The sequence below is a fragment of the Capra hircus genome, chromosome 9, assembly GCF_001704415.2.
Source record: "Capra hircus breed San Clemente chromosome 9, ASM170441v1, whole genome shotgun sequence".
In the NCBI taxonomy this organism is placed as follows: domain Eukaryota; kingdom Metazoa; phylum Chordata; class Mammalia; order Artiodactyla; family Bovidae; genus Capra; species Capra hircus.
Genome location: NC_030816.1, coordinates 47,928,484 through 47,948,793, shown reverse-complemented (window position 1 = coordinate 47,948,793; position 20,310 = coordinate 47,928,484). Strand labels below are relative to the sequence as shown.

At 43.7% G+C, this 20,310-nt stretch overlaps 1 protein-coding gene and 1 pseudogene across 1 annotated transcript in view; one reads left to right on the top strand and one right to left on the bottom strand.

Annotated features, from left to right (window-relative positions):
- The window catches only part of ANKRD6 (ankyrin repeat domain 6), a 183,426-nt gene that overhangs the window by 87,708 nt on the left and 75,408 nt on the right, over positions 1-20,310 (top strand). The window lies entirely within an intron of this gene.
- Positions 18,585-19,476, bottom strand: LOC102186964 (annotated as a pseudogene).

Below are 20,310 nucleotides of genomic sequence, written 5' to 3'. Positions count from 1 at the left end.
GTCCTCCTATCTGGTCTGGACTGGAAAACCAGCTTCTCCATCCTGTCGGGTCTTTTTGTACCTTTACTATTTTCTGCAGTCACGTCTTGCTGCTGCAGGCTGCTGGTTTGCTTCTGAGGTACTAATTGTATGTGTGTGTGTGTGTGTGTGTGTGTGTGTGTGTGTGTGTGTGTGTGTCTGTGCGTGGTCTTGTTACCATTGATATTTTTAAAATTTAAGTATAGTTTACAGTGTTGTATTAGTTTCTGGTATACAGCAAAGTGATTCAGGTATATATGTGTGTGTGTGTGTAGGTTATTACAAGATATTGAATACAGTTCCCTGGGCTATACAGTAGGTCCTTATTTATCTATTTTATATATAGTAGTGTGTATCTGCTAGTGCCAAACTCCTAATTGGTTACCATAGGTTTTGTTAGTATATGTGCTGCTGAAGCAAGCCTGCTTACCGTCAGTTTTGAATGATCTTTGAGTGGTCCAATCCATCCTGTATTTCCCCGGTGCCCTGGTGCTGACTTCTGGAAGGCCTAGAGGGGTAGACTTTCTTACACGGAAGTGGGGGTTCTGAGCCTCCCATTCCCTCGGCTCAGCCTGGCCCAGCACCCTTCCATCTGTGAACCGTGAGCCCTGGAAGTCCTGTGCCAGCTCTGCAGTGTGGCCGCAGCTGGAGACAGGGACTGGGGGGGCCTGACCGGCTCCCAGTGGTTCACAGTCAGCAGGGGACTTTACAGTCCATTTACCGTTTCCTGAATTGGGCACAGAGTGAGGTGTGTAAGCTATCTTAATACTGTTCAGAATCCCTTTTTGTGTGACCTGATTCTGGGGTGACCTTAAGTGAGTAATAAAACCCTTCACTGGCAGCAGGGAGTTAAGGAGCCTAGTTCCTACTCAGAGAGACAGAGCATCAGTGGTCCTCACTTGGCACAGTGCCCAGACTGCATCAGGCCTTCCACTTGCAGCATTCCAGCTTGGGGCCAGGCCAGCCCAGCAGGAAGGGCCCAGGTTGGAGTAATAAATAAAGGATGCAGGAAACGCGGTCAGGAGGACTTGCTTTGAAAATGTTCCCAAGATACATGTATAACCTGATGCTGAAAGTCAGACCTTATGCTGGGTGGAGAGGTTCCACCAGCAGCCGCACGGAGCTTTCCTGGTCCCTTCACTCCTCATGCTGTGCAGTGGAAGACCATTTAGAAAGCACAGAGGGTGCTTTGAGGAGCAAATCTATTTGTTCATCTTCTGCATTTGAACATCAGGGGTTAGAAAGATGGTTGAGATTATTTGGCCCACACAGATCTAAAAATGCCGTCATGGGCATTCATAGGAGGCTTTGTTAACCTCAGTCAGTATTAGGAGTTGTAAGCGTGGGAGGCCTGATCTCTGTTGCTCTGTGACCCAGAGAGCTTGTCTGTGGAGACAAGAGGTGGCTCAGTGTGCCTATGGCCACGCACCCACCCCCGCCTCGCCCAGTGGATGGAGAGGTGTGCTCCTGTCTGGGAATTCAGCCAGCACTGTGATCTGTTCTTTCTCTTGGCTTCTGTTTTCACGGTTATGTCACTGTTAGATAGAGGAATCAATAGAATGGAAGGTATGGGCAAATAGATATGTTCCAATTGGAAGAAGCAGTGACTCCACTGTACTAGCAAGTACTTTCCTTGAAGGAGAATTACAGGATGCTTTATCTCACTTTTCTAAGAGAAAAGACATTATTATCCAATCACATGGATGGAAACTGCTTGATATTTCTCAGATCCTTCTATTTTAGCATCTCCCAATCCTTATCCCAGTCCAAGCCTCTGCATCTGTGATGCTACAGCAACAGTAGTCCCGTTGATAACCCTGGTCCCTACCGTTGCCCCATCCCTCTGCTCTTCATGCTGCACCATGCAGAACATTTCAGTATCACTGATCTGGCCATGGGACTTCCTCTTAAATGCCTTCCCAGGGCTCACCATCGCCCCATACACCTTCCTTGCCCTCTCTTCCCGTGACTGGATCCCTGGGATCACTGGACCTTTGAGTGGCCTCCAACCACAACACCACGTCATCCCTCCTTATTCCCTGTATTAGTCAGGTTCCCCAGAGAGACCAATGGGATGTGTGTGTGTATAAAGAGATTTATTATAAGTGTTTTGCTCTTGTGATTATGGAGGCTCACAAATTCAAAATTTGTAGACTGGGCCAGCAGGCTGGAGACCCAAGAGAGCTGATGTTTCAGTACCAGTCTGAAAGCAATCTGCTGGAGAATTCTCTTTTTGTTCTAGCCAGACCTTCAACTAGATGAAGTCCACCCACATTATGGAGGGCAATCTGCTATACTCAGATCCCCTGACGAAATGCTAATCTCATCCCCAAACAGCCTTACAGAAACATCCTGAGTGTTTGACTAAATATCTGTGCACCCTATGGTGCAGCAAGTTGACACATAAAATTCACTGTCACATTTCTCTTTGCTTTTTGTCATCTGTCCACAGCTTATCTAATGTGCTGCTCTGATTCTAGACTCAGGGACTTTGTGCAAGCTGCTCATTCCACCTGGAGTGCTTTTGCATCTGGAATTCCACTTCCTTAAGGGGGCCTTCCCTGATCTCCCAGGCTAGGTTCATTCCCTCAGCTATATATATTGCTAGAGTACACTAAGTTTCCCTTTAATATCACGCTTAGAATCACTTGCTCAGTGCCAACCTTTCCCACTAGACTTTAAGTTCCATGGAGGCAGGAAGCATTTCTGATTTGCTGTTAACATGCCTGACCTTTACTACCTTTTCAAAGGTCATCCAATGAATGAATGAATGAAGTACCAATAGTTTACACTATATTAAGTGCTTACAAGTTATGAGACTCTTAACATACACACATGGAACCCTGTGAAGTACATATGATTATCTTCACTTTTACAGAGGCCCATAGAAGTTAGGGACACCCAAAGTCATGTCACTAGTCATATAGAATCTGGACTTCAAATAGAATAATAATGAATGCACTTGCTAGTGCTTACAGCACTTAATAAGGGTCAGGTAATGTGCATGTATTTGAGAGCTTGTAGCAGCCCGATGTGGTAAGGAGCCCATACGTGCCCCACACTGTTTCCTCCTCTTGGATTCACTCTGGAAGACCCGCTTCCATATGGCTTAGGGACCCAGAATCTGGAATTTGAGGGGAAGCTGGTCCCTCTTAACCCTAGGGTCTTCTCTAGATCATCTTCAGTTGTCGTTTCCTCTGCCCCAATACACAGGGGCAAGTTAGCAAGTCTGCTGGCCAAGCCGACGTCCAGTTGAGGAACAGTTCTGCTCTGCCCTTCCTGAAGGTATTTCTAGTCTGTCCAAGAACCCCCTCGCCAGCAACCACCGTGAATGCATGTGGGTGGAGAAAAGCTTCTCTTCGTGATCACTGTACTCTCCCCAAAGCAGCTCTCTCCCTGTCTGCCACTTCTGTACACCTGGTGGGATTGTGGGGTAAGCCAGATACTCTGAGTGACCTGGGCAAGGTGAGTCTAGGGATGTCACATAGTACCTGGTGCCAGTAAGTAGTAAGGTTTGGTTTTCTGAAATCCAGTATATATTAATGCACGTATTTTTTGAGTCTGTGTGTCATCTCAACTTGACTTGAAAATACATTTACACCCCCAGGATATGGCGGGGGGGGGTTGTTAGCTAAATGTCTATTTTGTTATGTTAAATTACAGACTGATGTCCTAGGAGACTGAATCCCCTGGAGGATGGGGCAGGTCTGTTTTTTTCCTATGTCAAGTTGCAATATTAATAATGCAACCACGTATGGCTCAGCTATAGAAGAGTTTAATTTTCAAAGACAATTAGAGGCTTTTATGGCTGACTTGAAGCATTTGTCCCCAACCACTGAGCTGGTATCGTGTTGCCTCCCTAACGGGTTCTTGCTGACAGTCAAAGGAGAGATAAGTCGGGGGAGGTACAAAGCTTTTCAATTAATTTATGATCCTGTTGGGTGTCAAGCCTGTAATTACTCTGTGACTGTTGCCTTTGCCCAAAGGGAAAAACAGTTCATTGAAAACCTGTTTTATGGAGAAGTCCTTTTCTGAACTTGAAAGATTTGTCTATCCCTCCAGAGCAGTGAGGGAGGGAGGAATGAAGATTTTGGCCTAATCTTTTTTCTAACTAGTGAGTTTGTAAAGCACCTTTTGATGAATAGGAATTTGTTTAACAGAATCTTTAGATCCTTTTTTTTTTGGTCATACCAAGTGACATGCAAGATGCAAGATCTTAGTTCCCCAACCAGGGATCAAACCTATGCCCCCTGCAGTGGAAGGATGCAGTCTTAACCACTGGACTGCCAGGTTAGTCCCTTATTTTTACATTCTTGACTAGACATATCACAGACAACTCATTCATTCATTCATTCATTCAGCAAATATCTGTAAGTGTTACTGTGCCCAGGGACTGTGGCAGGCTTGGGGGTAAAGTGATGAACATGGGAGAGACCTGGAGCATGGGAGAAGCCCCAGCCCTCTTGGAGCTCCCATGGGATGGGGGTGACTGGAGACAGACAATATGCAAGTAAGTAAATTAATGAAAATGATTTTGCTTGGTGTTGACTGTTGTAGAAAATAGAACTCAGTCATGTGATGAAGTGTGTGCACTTGGGGGAGGGGGTAGCTGGTCCATTCTGAACCACCCAAAACATTGTAGACATAGGGACCTGCTGCCTGAGGAATGTTCCCCATTCCCGTCCCTGCTGTCAGCACGATTGCAAAGTGGTGCTGCCCACCTGGCAGGTGGAAAAGGATACCTTTGTGAGAACCTGGCAAACTTTTAGAGGGACTCTCTTTGGATTCCTCTTTCAGCTAAATAGAGCACAAAGCTTCTTTAGGGAAAAGAGAAGGTATTGCAAGTTTTAAACAAGAGTAAGGTTCCCCAATCGCTGCCTCAATCAAGTTCATTAAAACTGAATGTATATTTAAAACTTCCTTATGATTAACTGTGTTATAATGTAAGTAGTAATACTTGAATATCTCCACTATGTTGAAAGGCATCTTGATTTAGGAGAAAGGGAGTCATGTACCCTCTAAACCTTTGGCTTTCATTAAGTGTAAGTAGTAAATCTCAAATGCCTGTGGTATAAATAAGGTAACATTTCTAAGAATTAGCCACTCTAGGAAATAAATATTTGGCTTGAAAAGCTCTACTACTGTATACTGTTTGCATGTTTCCCCAGCTGCTGTGTTTTGATAGCTGGGGCAATAAGATTAAAACAGACACGAGTTAAAAACACACACATCCACACGGAAAGATCAATGCAGAGATCTGAGTTTGTGCTTTTGGTTTCACTGATAAATACAGAACGTGATGTGCATATGGTGTCTGCCTACATTCCATCCCTGTGCCAGGTCCTAGCGTACCCAGGACCCTTCAGCAGGATGCTCTACAGAGAACCCCTGGCAGTAGCGACCAGTATGATTTAGGACCTTGTTCTGTGTGGAGAGCAAATTTAAGTAAAAAAAAAAGCATGTATTCTGAAGGAATGCCATATATTTGGCCTAATGTAAAAAGATGATGCCTTCTTTTTTAAAAAATATTTATCTGTTTATTTGGCTGCATTGGGTCTTAGTGGCAGGATTCTTCATTGTGGCACTGAGGCTCAGCTGCTCTGCGGCATCGGCGAGATTACTTCCCCGACCAGGGATCGAACCTGAGTCCCCTGCATTGCAAGGCGGATTCTTAACCACTGTACCACTAGGGAAATCTCAGTGGATGCCATCATGAAGCTAGTTAGGCAGCACCCAGCAGTTAAGAACAGTTGCCCTAGAGTTTGGCAAGCAGGTCACATCCTGACCTGACCTCTGGCTAGCTGTACAATCCCGGTTAAGTGGCCTGACCTCTTTTTGGTTTATTTGCTCACCTATGGAATGTGGGTATTCACAGGGCCAGCCCCCGTGCTGTCCAGAGGTCTTAAGTGAAGACCTTATCATGATGTGTGGTCCAGGGTTAAAAGGTCTGGCACTGTTATCTCTCTTATCATTCCTACTATCATCTCTACTGGATTCCACCTGGTGTCCAGATGGGGCTGCTTTTGCCTTTTGGTGTTTGCTCCGCTGCTGTGTCTCTGTAAAGCAGCTTAAAAGCTACATCTCCAGAAATGGAGGCGCTCCTTGAAGGAAGATTATGTACTGCTGTGAACGTGCCTCTAAGTCTCAGAGCAGTGGAATGCACTCTTGGTGAATTGCTGCCCGACGGTCCTCTCTGTGGCCCTGATGAGCAGAGAAAGACACATCTGGGAATTTTTAAAGGAATGTAGCTGATCCAGTGGAGAAGGCAATGGCACCCCACTCCAGTACTCTTGCCTGGAAAATCCCATGGATGGAGGAGCCTGGTGGGCTGCAGTCCATGGGGTCACTAAGAGTCGGACACGACTGAGTGATGTCACTTTCACTTTTCACATTCATGCATTGGAGAAGGAAATGGCAACCCACTCCAGTGTTCTTGCCTGGAGAATCCCAGGGACGAGGGAGCCTGGTGGACTGCCGTCTATGGGGTCGCACAGAGTTGGACACTACTGAAGTGACTTAGCAGTAGCAGCAGCAGCTGATCCAGTAGGAGAAGGCAATGGCACCCCACTCTAGTACTCTTGCCTGGAAAATCCCATGGACACAGGAGCCTAGTAGGCTGCAGTCCAGGGGTCGTGAAGAGTCGGACACGACTGGGCGACTTCACTTTCACTTTTCACTTTCATGCATTGGAGAAGGAAATGGCAACCCACTCCAGTGTTCTTGCCTGGAGAATCCCAGGGACAGGGGAGCCTGCTGGGCTGCCGTCTATGGGGTTGCACAGAGTTGGACACGACTGAAATTACTTAGCAGCAGCAGCAGCAGCTGATCCAGTAGGAGTTGTTGCAAAGGCTAACTTGAATGTATGTGCATTTATACACACACACACACACACACACACACACACACACACATAATTGTATTGTATGGCTTCCCTTGTGGCTCAGACAGTAAAGAATCTGCCTGCAGTGCAGGAGACCTGGATCCAATACCTGGGTCAGGAAGATCCCATGGAGGAAGAAATGGTTACCCACTCCAATACTTTTGCCTGGAGAATCCCATGGACAGAGGCGCCTGGTGGGCTACGGTCCTTGGGGTCACAAAGAGTCAGACATGACTGAACAACTAACACTTTCACTTTATATTTATAGAGTTAAAAAGATATATTTTAGTGTGTATATATATATATATTTAATAGCATCTGAATTAAGTAAAATGAATGACCTTATATTACGTAGGGAGAACCTTGGAAAGTAAGCCAGTAGGCTGGTGAGCTTTCTCTGTTTTTCTCTAGTCCATACTGCAAAGCTGGGCAAGATGGGCACGTTTTATCCCTTTGTTCCATCTGAAAATGTATGTGATGGATGCAAAGAGATATTTGTTCATTGCCACATTATTTGTGACAGAAATAAAAAAAGAATTGTAAACAGCCTAAATGATTATCAATAAAGGAATGTCTAAATAAACTAGTATTCCACAGAATCCTACTACATCAGTTTTTTAAAAAAAATCAAGTTGCAAAGAATTAATATGATAATTATTAAAATACACACACACACAACTATATACCATTGAGAGAATATGTGTTTGTGCTTGTGTGTGTGTGTATACATGCCCACAGAAATAATTTGAAAGGGATATCGTCAAACTGGGAATATAGTTTCCTACAGGAAGGAAATTGGGATGAAGAGAAGGTGAAATTCAAGGGGAATTTTTCTTTCACTGTCATATTTGAATTTTAATGTACAGTGAGAAATTACATATGTATTACTTGTATGGTTAAATTTAAAATAATTTCTAAAATAGATGTGAGGACAACTATCTTAGTTCAGGCTGCTATAATGAAAACCATAGACTGGGTGGTGTAAGTAGCAATCATTTCTTTCTCACAGTTCTGGAGGCCAGGAAGTCCAAGGTCAAGATGCTGGGTGATTCTGGTTTTGGCAAGGACTCTCTTCCTAGCTTGTGGACAGCCACCTCTTTGCTGTATCCTCAGATGGCAGGGAGAGAGGGGACTCTGGTCTCATTCTCTTCTTAGAAGGGTACTAATCCCATTATGGGGCCCCACCCTCATGACCTCATCTAAACCTAACTACCTCCCAAAGCAGCTTCCCAATTCTATCCCACTGGGGATTAGGCTTCAATACATAAATTTGGGGAGACACAAGTATAGTGAATAACACCAATCTGCAAAGCTTTTGAAAAGCTCCACTGCAGAATGTAAAGCCATGTACTTGTGAAGATTACCACTTTATATTCTCACTCCAGGACCCTGGTATTTTCCAGATATAATAGCCAGTGACATTTTTTCAGCCAAAATTCATGTTCCATTTAGATTCCAAGTGTTAGGATGACTAAACAAAATGAACAGTGTACCCACAGTTAGACTGGTCTGCAAAGGGCTGCTTTTCTAGTGGTCTTTTGTCATAGACAAATAGCTCTCACTAACTACATAATGAGTATCTACTTTTTGCAAAGCACTGTGAAGGCAAATAAGGGAAGAATACGAGTAGAATATTACTCCTTAGCTGTAAGAATTTTCTGTGTCACTATTTGGATGAACTGTGACACCTGAAATTATTTGAGATAATCAGTATAAGTAATTCAGTGTTAACTAACTTTGCAGCATATTCTTCTTAAGGCAGAAATTAGCTGAAGGTACTGCTAATTATAGCCTGTTAATTTCAATTTCAGAAACTGGTGTCATTTTTTCCCCCCCTTTCTATTTGTCTCACAAAGTTCTATTTCTGGTCATTAAGAGGAAGGTAACTCTGTGGGAAGAGTAGGGATTTCATTTGCCCAAATGAGTACCTTTTAACTACTCACTTTCAAGTTGCCAAATGTCTATTTGTTCTTGGGTTTTTGTGGCATTTTATATTCAGCTTGCCTGATGCTGGGCAGAATTTAGGTCACTAAATACCATGGAAATGCAAGGAATGTCAGACATGACAAAAAGCTGTTGTAGTTCCTTCATGTGTGTGCTTGATAAGTTGCTCAGTCGTGTTTGACTCTTTGCAACCTCATGGACTTTAGCCAGGCTCCTCTGTCCATGGGATTCTCCAGGCAAGAATACTGGCGTGGGTTGCCATGCCTTCCTCAGGGGATCTTCCCACCCAAGGATCAAACCTTCATCTCTTTCATCTCCTGAACTGACAGGCAGATGCTTTTACCAATAACACCACCTGGGAAGCCCATAAATGTTCCTTCATACCATCTTCTAAAGGCAAATATACTACTTTTTGTTTTACCGTTTTAGACTGCCAACTATTATGTCAGGGACGAGTAGTATTTTGTTTTACAGATATAAGAATAATAGCATCTGTAGATCTTCCTTTTCTCGAGATGGTGTCCTGAGTCTTCCTAGGGAGCCATTGTAAGGGTTCAGGGTTCTGTTCGTGTCTACATTTCTCTCTATGTACTTTACAGCTGGAGGCTGGGGAAATACCCACAGATGCTTGTGTGGACCTGCTCGACTCGCAGTGAAACAGATGTGGTCCATTTGTCACTGGGTCTCCGTAAGCCTACACTCCACCTGGAGAACTACCTTTTAGGTCCCACGGGTTCAGGGTCAACTCAGACCCAGTCCAACACAAAAGATTTGGCATCCACTTTCCCCAGTGCCAAAGATCCTCGTAAGCAGTTACAGATCTTTGTAGCAGGACCAGTGAATTCTTTACCATATGAACTCTCTGGCCGGGTTCCTCTCCAAGGAAACCTAGCCTCTTCTCTTCCAGTGGCCTGTGAACCTGTGGATTATAGCAGCTGATGTCAGTCTTCTGTTCTCCAGCGCACTCTCTCACTTTTTAATTTTGTTGTTGTTTGTTTACTTTTTCTTTTTAAATTTTATTTATTTGTCTGTGCCAGGTCATGGTTGTGGCATGCAGGATCCTTAGTGGGATTTAGTTCCCTGATCGGGGATTGAACCTAGGCCCCCTGTGTTGGGAGCATGGTGTCTTAGCCACTGGGCCACCAGGGAAGTCCCTCCAGCTCACTGTTGATTTTTTTTTTTTTTTTTATACAAGTCAAACAACACCCCTAGTCAGTCCACCCATCTTGCCTGCAGCCGATCCGTCATGACCACAGGTTCCTAATTGTCAGTAATGCCTAATATGGGAGCCGCGTTAGGCCTTACTGACACCTAATGATCAAAGCACCCCATTTGTCACTCTGGCCTTGCTTTGATTATGGTGTTTATATTCATTTAGCCTCTGATGCTTAGTTGTCACCACTGGGCCTCTGGTCTTCTGGAATCCCGTCATCCTCCAAAAGAGCCCAATACCAGGAAGCGTCTCCCATGTCAGCTCCAGCCAACGGAGACCAGGACCATTGGACATCTCACCAGTGCTCTTACCCTTTAGAGAAAGGAGCAACCTCTTGGTTTTTCTAGAATCATGGTCAGCTGTGCATGCTGTGTGCTACGTCGCTTTAGTTGTGTCCAACTCTTTGCGACCCTGTGGCCTGGAGCCCTCCAGGCTCCTCTGTGCATGGGATTCTCCAGGCAAGAATACTGGAGTGGGTTTCCATGCCTTCCTCCAGGGGATCTTCCTGACTTAGGGATTGAACCCGCATCTCTTATGTTTCCTGCATTGTGGGTTCTTTACCACCAGTGGCTCCTAGAAAGTACCCATGGTCAGATAGTGGGCTGTTCTTTATTTTCTTGTGATAAGTCCAATCATAACCCTTCAACCTTCAAACCTTCAACTCATCTCTCAATATCATGCCAAGGTGGTTCCAGAATCTCCATTTAATTCACGTTAGGCCATCCTTGTGCCTAGGCTTCTAGGAACCATCCTGACATTTGAGGACCACCTTCAGGTGTCTGTGCCAGGATACTAAGCCACCAGTTACAGGAGAGTGTTTCTTGGTTGGTAAGGTCTCTTCAGTTCAGCCTGACACTCACTGCATCAATGCTTCCTCACCCACACGTTCTCCATCCCATCTGTACATAACAGTGGAACCTGAGAGTCCTTTAGTACAAAGCTGTTTCCTGCAGGAGCAGGGACTCTCTGTAGGAAATTTCCCTGCAGGCTGTGCTGAGACCTGGCCCTAATTATCAGCAGTGGTGGAAGGATTTTGAGGAAGGGAAGCATCATCTTATGAGGCAGCTGAGTCAGGTGAGCTCTTTGCAGGTCTCCAGGCAAGAAGGGGCAGCTCTCCTCCCTAAAGAAGGAGCTGCTTTGCTGGTCAGAAAGTTTACGGGCATTTGGGAGTTCAGGATTGTGGGGCTTGTGCACTAGTGTCCCTGTGGCAAATCTCAGGGCCACTCCATACGGGTAAACTCCCCACACCTCTAGGAATCCCACCCTTGGGTGCCAGAGAAACTCCATCCCAGGTGGGTACTGTGTAATTCTCCTAGTCGGTAGTTCTGGTTGTAGCTAATAAGGCAGAGGTGAGAAAATTGTGAAGTAGTGCACAAAATGTGTCCGGAACAAGCATTTTCCATCGGACTTTATTGACAAGGTGAGGTCAGAGAAATACTTCATTTAAACCCAGAACTTCCTGTGTGACAGATATATTCACAGAAGTCACAGAAGGCCAGGTATCTTCAAGTGTCTCCAATCCCCAAAGATGGATTAAGTCTTGAAGAAAGCAGTATTGAAATAGAGTCAATCGTGATTGTTTAGTCATATAGTTGCAATAATAATAGTGGTTATTGAAAGCTGGCATCTGTATGCATTCTAGATGATTGTTGTTGAGTCCTAAGTTGTGTCCAGCTCTTTCAAGGTCCTATGGACTGTAGCCTGCGAGGCTCCTCTGTCCATGGGATTTCCTAGGCAAAAATATTGGAGTGGGTTGCCCCCAGGCATTATAGATATATGCCTTATCTCATTTCTCTAAAATAGTGTTTTTATACATGACCTTATTTAATTTTCAAAAAATTTTATCAAGTTGATGATATATCCTGTTTACAGAAGAAGTAGCTGATACTCAGAAAAGTTAAGTAGCTTCTCTACAGTAAAATAACCAGTAAGGGATGGATCTAAATCTATCTGACGCTAAAATGTTAACCAGCTGATTTTTTTATTTGAGTAGAGTTGCAACCAGCTGATTTTTAACAGCTCTGTTGATATCCAACAAAACCCTGAAATTTTAGAATATGCCAGTCAGAATTTTTTATACATATGTAGATAATTTCTGAAAAAGGAACAGTACAAAAAACCAAAGATGTTCTAAAACATCATTTTTTAAAAAGTTGAAAGCAATGTGATGATTTTTAAAAATTGCAATAAGCTACATTTAGAAAAAAAAAAAAGAGAAAAAAAGACAATAGAGGGAAGCTCTTGTTCCATAAGATCTTCTCACTGTGACTGGCATTCATGAAGATGGCCCCAGGACCATGGAGAAGGGCTCGTTCTGTAGGCAGTCTTTCTTCAGTTCAGTTCTGTTCAGTTGAGTTGCTCAGTCATGTCCAACTTTGCAACCCCATGAATTGCAGCACTCCAGGCCTCCCTGTCCATCACCATCTCCTGGAGTTCACCTAAACTCATGTGCATCGAGTCGGTGATGCCATCCAGCTATCTCATCCTCTGTTGTCCCCTTCTCCTCCTGCCCTCAATCCCTCCCAGCATCAGAGTCTTTTCTAATAAGTCAGCTCTTCCCATCAGGTGGCCAGAGTATTGGAGTTTCAGCCTCAGCATCAGTCCTTCCAATGAACACCCAGGACTGATTTCCTTTAGAATGGACTGGTTGGATCTCCTTGCAGTCCAAGGGACTCTCAACAGTCTTCTCCAATTCAAAAGCATCAATTCTCCAGCACTCAGCTTTCTTCACAGTCCAACTCTCACATCCATACATGACCACTGGAAAAACCATAGCTTGACTAGACGGATCTTTGTTGGCAAAGTAATGTCTCTGCTTTTGAATATGCTATCTAGGTTGGTCATAACTTTCCTTCCAAGGAGTAAGCATCTTTTAATTTTATGGCTGCTGTCACCATCTGCAGTGATTTTGGAGCCCAAAAAAACAAAGTCTGACACTATTTCCACTCTTTCCGTATCTATTTGCCATGAAGTGATGGGACCAGATGCCATGATCTTAGTTTTCTGAATGTTGAGTTTTAAGCCAACTTTTTCACTCTCCTTTTTCACTTTCATCAAGAGGCTTTTTAGTTCCTCTTCACTTTCTGCCATAAGGGTGGTGTCATCTGCATATCTGAGGTTATTGATATTTCTCCCGGCAATCTTGATTCCAGCTTATGCTTCGTCCAGCCCAGCGTTTCTCATGATGTACTCTGCATAGAAGTTAAGTAAGCTGGGTGACAATATACAGCCTTGACGTCCTCCTTTTCCTATTTGGAACCAGTCTGTTGTTCCATGTCCAGTTCTAACTGTTGCTTCCTGACCTACATATAGGTTTCTCAAGAGGCAGGTCAGCCCTTGGTAATTACAGGATAAATTTGAAACTACCATCCTGGAATATTACTGTTAAGGAAAGTTCTGATTTATGGAGTACTACTGGCATTGCTGAGAGTGATAACTAAAAAGATCCTATTACAACTTGTTATTTGGGGGATTACATAGAATATGTTTCAGTAACAAGGTGAGGCAGGCATAGGGGACAGTGGTTGATCTGGCATGAGTTGGCTGTTGGACAGTAGAAACCATCATTATCATACTTGCTTCTGCCACCTCCAACAGGAGCAGCTTGCTCAGCAGTTTGAGAGGTATGGTGATGGGATCTGCTTTTTCTTGGGTCCACAGCCCTGATGGTAAGATCCTTGCTTTTACTTGAGGAAGAAGGGGGAGGGTGGGAAGGCATTCAGCATGGGTTCTTGGGAAATGGAAGGAAGACGGGGCAATTTGTCCAGCTGATCCTCAGCCAACAGGCACTCCCAGTGGTAGCTCCTGGATAGACAGCTCATCCTTGCGGACCTTGGAGAGAGCTCTTCCCATCCCGGTTCTCTGCTCGTTGACGTTTCTTCCTTTATGGCAGGATTTCCCCCTTTGACTGAATAGCAGCCTCACCAGTTTAACTCCTTATGTAATATAGAGAAAATTGTACCCTTTAGTGGATAAAAGGGTCTGAGAGATGTCGCTGAAGAGTATGTCCCAGGAATGTCCAAAGTATGTTTGTAAAGAGCTAGTTTCTTCTGTTTCTGTCACTTTATCAACACTCGCTTATTAGGCACTTTCTTTCTTCCTTTACTTACGTGTTTATTGACGCATAGTTGATATACAGTGTTGTGGTAGTTTCAGGTATACAGCAAATGCAGTTATGTACAAACACACATACACACACATTCTTTTCCAGATTCCCTTTATAGGTTATTACAAAATATTGAGTATAGTTCTGTGCGCTATCAGTAGATCCTTATTGATTATCTATTTCTTATACGGTAGTGTGTATACGTTGGGGTTTCCTTGGTAGCTCAGCTGGTAAAGAATCCACCTGCAATGTGGGCAACCTGGATTCCATCCCTGGGTCAGAAAGATCCCTGGGTCAGAAAGATCCCCTGCATGGCAACCCACTCCAGTATTCTTGCCTGGAGAATCCCAATGGACAAAAGAGCCTGGCAGGCTCCAGTCAATGGGGTTGCAAAGAGTCAGACACGATTGAGCGACTAAGCTCAGCACAGTGTGTATATGTTACTCTCAGACTCCTAATTTATCCTCCCCACCTTTCCCTTTTGGTAACCATTACTTTGTTTTCTGTCTGTGAGTCTGTTTGTGATTTGTAAATAAGTTGATTTATATCATTTTTTTAAGATTCTGCATTTAAGTTATATCATAGATATTTGTTTTTTTCTGTCTTCACTCAGTATGACAATCTCTAGGTCCATGCATGTCACTGGAAATAGCATTATTTTGGCTTTTTATTTAATAACTGAGTAATATTCCATTGTATATATATGTACCACACATCTTCTTTATGTATTCATCCATCGATGAACATTTAGGTTACTTTCATGTCTTGGCTATTGTGAATAATGCTTCAGTGAATAATAGGGTATGTATATTTTTTCAGTTATGGTTTTCTCCAGATATATGCCTGGAGTGGGATTGCAGGATCATATGGTAGCTCTATTTTCAGTTTCTTGAAGAACCTCTCTACTGTCCTCCATGCTGGCTACACCAGTTTGCCTTCCCCCCAACAATGTAGAAGGGCTCCCTTTTCTCCACACCCTCTCCACCATTTATTATTTGTAGATTTTTTGATGATGACCATTCTGACTGGTGGGGCTTCCCTGGTGGCTGAGATGGTAAAGAATCTGCCTGCAATGCAGGAGAGACCTGGGTTCCATCACTGGGTTGGGACGATCCCCTGGAGAAGGGAATGGCAACCCTCTCCAGTATTCTTGCCTGGAGAATTCCATGGACAGAGGAGCCTGGCGGGCTACAGTCTATGGGGTTACAAAGAGTCGGACCCAGTTGAGCGACCCAACACACACACACGTTCTGACTGGTATGAGGTGATACCTCATTGTAGTTTTGATTTGAATCTCTCTAATAATTAGCCATGTTGACCATTTTTTCATGTGCCTTTTGGCCATCTGCATTCTTCTTTGGAGAAATATCCATTTAGGTCTTCTGCCCATTTTTGATTGAGGTGTTTGTTTGTTTTATATTGAGCTATATGAGCTGTTTCTATATTTTGGAGCTTAATCCCTTGTCAGTTGCATCATTTGCAAATATTTTCTCCCATTTTGTAAGTTGTCTTTTCATTTTGTTTATGGTTTCCTTTTGCTATGCAAAAGCTTTTAAGCTTAATTAGATCTCATTTGTTTGTTTTTGTTTCCATTGCTGTAGGAGACAGATCCAAAGAGATATTGCTGCAGTTTGTGTCAGAGAAGGTCCTATTGTTCATTTTCTATGTGTCATCACTGTACCAAATTTTTATCACCTTGTTTTCTGAAGGTTATGCTATTTTTTAATTGCTGTGTAGTTGGTGCACAATATTATCTGTTATGGGTGTACAATATAGTGATTTTATCATTTTTAAAGGTTGTACTCCATTTATAGTTATTGTAATATATTGCCTCTGTTCCCTGAGCTGTAGAATATATCCTTGTTGCTTATCTATTTAGTATATAGTAGCCCTGAAGAAGGGAATTGTTACCCACTTCAGTGTTCTTTCCTAGAAAATTCCATGTACAGAGGAGCCTGGTGGGCTACAGTCCATGGGGTTGCAGAGAGTTGGACACAATTGAATGACTAACATTTTTTTTTTCCATTTACTTAGCTTAATGTTTTCAAAGTCCATCTATGTTATATCAGGTGTCCGTGGTTCATTCCTTTTTTTGCCTGAACAGCATTTCATTGTATGGTTATGCACCACATTTGGTTTGTCCACTCACCAGCTGATTGACATTTGAGTTTTTTCACTTTTGGTGATGAAGAATGCTCACATGGCACCTGTATGACTTCACTGGGCTTTTACTTGAAAACTTGTCTTCTTCTCAAAATATGGAATAAAAGACAGTAGTTTCTGAGGCAGTGTTTAGAAGACTTCATAATATGGAGAGGCAGGCTCTCTGAGGGGACTTGTCCTTCGGAGCTTTGTCACTATTTTGATGACCTTGTCCAATGGAAAGCAGTGTTGTGAAACACTGAGTCTCAGCATGCGGTTGGAGAGCACGTGGTTTACATGGCAATCATTGTTATGTTTCCCTTTCCCTTTCATCTCCCATCACTGGAATACATTCAAGTGCTTTTTAAGTCTAATTTGAGAAAAACAAGTCATGAGCTAAATGAGATGCTGTTCTCAGGGTCCTCTGTTTTCCATCATTGGGTATTTGCTGTGGGCACTAGTGGTAAAGAAACTGCCCGCCAATGCAGGAGACATGAGACATGGGTCAGTCCCTGGGTCGGGAAGATCCCCTGGAGGAGGGTATGCCAACCCACTCCAACATTCTTGCTTGGGAAAATCCCATGGATAGAGGAGCCTGGTGGGCTACACTCCATGGGGTCGTAAAAGACTCAAGACATGACTGAAGCAACTTGGCACGCAAGCACACAGTAGGTGGGTAGTTTGTTTCTCTGTGGATGGGGCAAGGCTGCTGTGGGCCTAAACAGGACGGCTGTGCTGTGTTGGGTCAGCCTCCTCTGCTGGCCATTTTGCAGTTACTGATACTCTGGCAGTGATTATTCTTTCTCAACATTACTTATTTAAAAAAATAGCAGAAACGGATTAGAGTTAAAGGTTTCTTCTTTTTGCATGACCTGTTGACGCCATGGACTGCTTCTCAGTGGTGATAGAGATCCAGTGCCCTGCAGTCCTGCCTCTGGGACTCACATAGACCAAGAAGGTACATTTGAATGTGAGAAAGATGCATAGAAACATCCGTTACAGTGGAACATACGTTTGTGTACATAGGACCCAACAATTCCACTCTAGGTAAACACGTGTATTTGTGAAGTCTCCTGAAGAGATGAGTGTAAGAATGTTTATAGCAGCACTGTTTTCAATACACAAAACACAGAACTACACGAAAGCTCATCAGTAGAAGAATGGATACATGAACGGTGGAATATAATATACGTCAGTGAGAATGAAAGGAGTATTCACATGGTGGAATATAATATGTATCAGTGAGAATGAAAGGAGTATAACTACAAGCAGCAATGTAGAAGAAGCTCACGAATGTAGAGCGAAAGAAGTCAGGCAAAAAAGAATATGTGAGCAGAATACGAGGTTCAAAAATAGGCAGAACTAAGCTTCACATTAAAATTCAGGACAGTGGTTACCCTTGGGGTGGGGAGAGGTTAGTGGTCAGAAGCGGCATGAGTAGTACTCTGGGAGGCTTTGCTAATTTATTTTCTTGACTAAGCTGCTATTTACACAGGTCTGTTCTGTTTTTTTTTCTCCCCCCAACACTGATCAGGACTTTATTTAAAAATTAGTAAACAATACTGTAGAATCATTGATATGTAAATTTCTAAAGTCCTGCATCTTAAATTTAGTCGGCAAAGACCAGTTAGTTAGTGGCTCAGTGGTAAAGAACCCACCTGCCAATGCAAGAGACACAGGAGACCTGAGTTCAATCCCTGGGTCAGGAAGATCCTGTGGAGAAGGAAATGGCAACCCACTCCAGTATTCTTGCCTGGAGAATCCCATAGATAGAGGAGCCTGGTGGGCTGCAGTCCACGGGGTTGCAGAGTCAGACACGACTAAGCATGCACGTGCAACTTAGCCTACACAGTTAGCTATAGGCATGAGTTTAGTCTTCCATGTGGAAACCAGATACTAAAGTGTAAAGAAAAAAGCTTCCTATTGTTTGAAAATACCGGTTTAAGTAGAGGACTGTACAAATGCTAGATGTTTAATAAAAGAATTGACTGTACAGGAGTACTCCCCTTTCACATTATTCCTTTTTACTTCATATGCGAGTTATTGGTTATGCTGTAGAATTTAACTGTCACAATACTAAAAGGCAACTATTGAGGGAAGAGGCAGAAAAAGGAATGCACGTAAGGCAATATATCCGTTAGGTACAATGAACATAATAGTGTTTTCGGAAGGCAAGATAAAAATTACTCAAGGCTAGCTTGTTTCTCACTGAATAAAAGCAATAGGCTAAACATAGAGCTCCTCCGTGAATCTAATAATCAGTGCCTTGTACTTAGTACTCACTATGAATATTCATCCGGGTATTCTGCCTGGTAATCACTATCACTGATTTCCGACTCATGGGTTCCTGTTCCTTGGCTTCCATTGTGAATGACAGGTTCTGTGGGAGCAGCACGTACTCTTGCTGCCCAAGTCCATACACTCATTCCTTTCTGGAAGCGACTTTGTTGGTACCTACATGTAGAAAAATTGTGGAGTTGCCCACAGGTTGTAATGTTAGCTTCTAGATGTCCCTTTGGGTACCCAGTGCTAACATTCCTGCCTGCCTGGCTCCTTTGTTGGCGCCCATTTGCAGACTAATTGTGGTCTGATCCAAAGGCTTGTCAGTTTGCATTTGGGGATCACAAAGATGCCTCCTCGTCCCATAGGCTGTCTTCCCTTCTCGCCTGGTGCATATGTTGGCTCCCATCTACAAACCAGTTACACTTCGGCCAGCTTTTAATTTTCCTTCATCAAAACATCTTGTTTTTCTGCGTACTTAGCTCTAATGACAATGGTTGTATGGAATCCGTTTGTTTTGGTCAGACCTTCTAGGGCCATGAGCATCGTCTGAACTTGGGTTGTGTTTCCATTCTCTGAAAGATCATTTGCTTGAAATATGTCATGTAGCCTCATGCTGTAAGTTTGATGGTTTTAATCAAGTTGCAGAATTCTCCAACTGAGGCCAGTTTAATGAGGACTCATTGACCTTGCCTGAGTCTGGCTGTAGCTTGCTCATGAGTTCACAGAGGATCATGCCATCTTTCAAGTCCAGCTGGTGCCAGTGCTCATGCCTGTCACCTCTTCTGTCCAATAGCGAAGGTCTTCTTCTGCCCGATGATCACACTTGGAAGCAATCCTGTTCTTGACCTCAGCCTAGAGCCCATAGGAAGGGCGCTTGTTGAAGTGGGTCATGATGATCCGAGCGACGGGAAGAGGCTGAGTTTGGGTCTGGGGGTTTCTCGCTCTCAGCTTCCCTGCTTCTGGCCCTGAGGAGTGGCTGCAGCACAAGGTGCTCGGAGCTCGCTCCTCTGGCTGGCAAAGGGGTCGCTGGGACTTGGGCGGCAGGATGCGGGCCGTGCCTTGGCTACTCAGTTGAACAAGGTCTTGCAGAGCCTCCCGGTTGGCTGTGGAGTCTCACACAAACTAGGTCTGATCTGTTTTTGAAAGTTCAACATGCTGTACACCTAAGATTTGTACACTTTTTTGGTAAATTATACATTTTAAAATATAGAATGTAATATATGCATGCATGCATGCTAAGTCGCTTCAGTCCGGTCCAACTCTTTGTGACCCTATGGATGGTAGCCCTTCAGGCTTCTCTGTCCATGGGATTCTCCAGGCAAGAATACTGGAGTGGGTTGCCATGCCCTCCTCCAGGGGATCTTCCTGCCCCAAAGATCAAACTCACATTTCTTAAATCTCCTGCATTGGCAGGCAGGTCCTTTACCACTAGCACCACCTGGAAAGCCCATAAAGTGTAATGTGTGTGTATATGATTACATATGGATATATTCATATACGTAATTGTTATCAGGTTTTCTCCACCTCTAGTTTTCATTCTAAAATAAAATGTTCTAGGGACTTCCCCAGAGGTTCAGTGGTTAAGACTCCTCACTTCCAACGTATGGATCACGGGTTCAATTCCTGGTTCAATCCCAAATGCCACGCAGAACGCCAAAAAATAAAACATTGTGAAACATGATACGGACTATGGAAGTGTGATTAGTACATCCAGTCAGAAGGAAT